The 1,993-nt window shown below is 41.2% G+C and overlaps 1 non-coding gene across 1 annotated transcript; it reads right to left on the bottom strand.

Moving 5' to 3' along the window:
• Positions 1-915: 915 nt before the first annotated feature.
• Positions 916-1,022, bottom strand: LOC127110015 (small nucleolar RNA R71). The gene has a single exon (XR_007797255.1). It is a non-coding gene; the product is annotated as a small nucleolar RNA R71 (small nucleolar RNA).
• Between the last annotated feature and the right edge of the window lie 971 nt (positions 1,023-1,993).

The raw sequence follows: 1,993 nt of genomic DNA, 5'->3' as shown, positions 1-1,993 counted from the left end.
TGAAAAGATTTATCTTAAAACCAAGAAACCAACGAAGACTTGATTCCCTAATTACGACGAACTACATATCGATATCCGCTTAATTGATATTTAACCTAGATCTTATTTTAGTTTTAACTTTTCCCCCAAACAATCAAAATATCATCCGCCTTAGCTTTACGAAGTAACCTTAGAAAATGGTATATCGATTCATAAGTCCCTGTGGGATCGATATCTTTTAAAACTACGCGATAGAACTGTGCACTTGCAGTTAGTACCCCAATCGACTCATAAAGTCGCGATCAAGTTTTTGGCGCCGTTGCCGGGGACTTTTATTTAGTCGATATCGTAACTCTTCTGTTACGCTGTAGAGACTAAGGCAATTTTTATTTCTTCTTCTTTATTTGATTTGTATGCCAGACACTCGCTCACAAGGCGAGCCGTTCTACTTACGAATTAACGACATCGAACTATATCTCCGAGTCTTACGACAAATTCGGGAATATCGTGCTGCAAACAATCTCCCTCCTATCGAAATTCCTGATCTCAAAAATCTTCTTCCTTCACCGATACCCGAGATGGCAGAACCAGCTCGTGCGCTTCGAGATTACGCCGCATTCGAGTATTGCTCCACCCGCAATCGAAGCAAACAACTTCGAACTTAAGCCTTCGCTGCTACAGGCAGTGCAGCAGAATAAATTCTCTGGAAATCCTACCGAGGATCCAAACCTTCATTTATCCGTATTTGTCCAATACGCTGATACTGTTAAAGCTAATGGTGTCACTTCAGAGGCAATTCGACTTCGTCTTTTTCCTTTCTCGTTAAGAGATAAAGCTAGAAGATGGCTTCAGTCTCTTCCTTCCAACTCAGTCACAACATGGAATGAGTTGAAGAAAGTCTTCCTTGCCCGATACTTTCCTCCGAGCAAAACAGCTATGTTGAGAGCCCAGATAAATGGATTTAAACAGAAAGATAACGAGTCTCTTTTCGAAGCATGGGAAAGATACAAAGACATGATGAGACTTTGTCCACACCATGGTTTAGAGGACTGGTTAGTGATTCATACCTTCTATAATGGTCTCTTGTACAACACAAGGTTAACAATAGACGCCGCAGCAGGTGGTGCACTTATGGATAAACCTTATGCCGATGCTTATCAACTTATCGAAAGCATGGCCCAAAACCATTATCAGTGGGGAAGCGACCAAGCAATGGTAGAGAAACCTCAAACGAAAAGTGGCATGTACGAGATAAGTAGCCTTGATCATGTTAATGCAAATGTGGAAGCCCTTGCCCAGAAAATTGAAAGTTTGAATGTATCACCTCCAACCACCGTGGTTGTCGTAACTCAGAATTGCAAAGTCTGTGGAATCCAAGGTCACACTCCTGCAGATTGTCAACTCCTAACAGGAATCCAAGCAGAACAAGTGAATTATGCCCAAGGAAATCCCTACTCGCACACCTATAACTCAAACTGGAAGAATCATCCTAATTTTTCATATAAGAGTAATAATGCTTTATACGCACCAGGACAAGCTCCAAATCAAGCCCCAGCTATACCTCCTGGATATCAAAAGCCGACCCCATCTACACCTAACAATAATGTTCCTAGGAAATCCAACTTAGAAATAATGATGGAGAACTTCATAGCTTCTCAACAGCAAACCAATAAAGATTTCTTAAACCAGAATATACACACTAGCGAACAAATCAAACAACTAGCAAGTAAAGTAGATGCCTTGGCTACCCATAACAAAATGCTGGAAACACAAATATCACAAGTAGCTCAACAACAAGCGCTTACTGCTGCCCCAACTGGTACATTTCCTGGACAACCCCAACCTAACCCGAAAAGCCACGCTCATGCAATCATACTAAGAAGTGGAACGGAAGTGGAAGGACCAGTAGATCCAAGAACTGAAAACCAAAACTCTAAAAAGTCAACTGAGGAAGAAAGTAAACCTAAGGAAAAGGAAGAGAGTAATAAGGAAACCGTAGAAAAGAAAGAACCTT

This window comes from Lathyrus oleraceus, chromosome 7, assembly GCF_024323335.1.
Source record: "Lathyrus oleraceus cultivar Zhongwan6 chromosome 7, CAAS_Psat_ZW6_1.0, whole genome shotgun sequence".
In the NCBI taxonomy this organism is placed as follows: Eukaryota; Viridiplantae; Streptophyta; class Magnoliopsida; order Fabales; family Fabaceae; genus Lathyrus; species Lathyrus oleraceus.
Note: the sequence above shows the minus strand (reverse complement) of the source record. Positions and strands in the feature narration are given on the sequence as shown.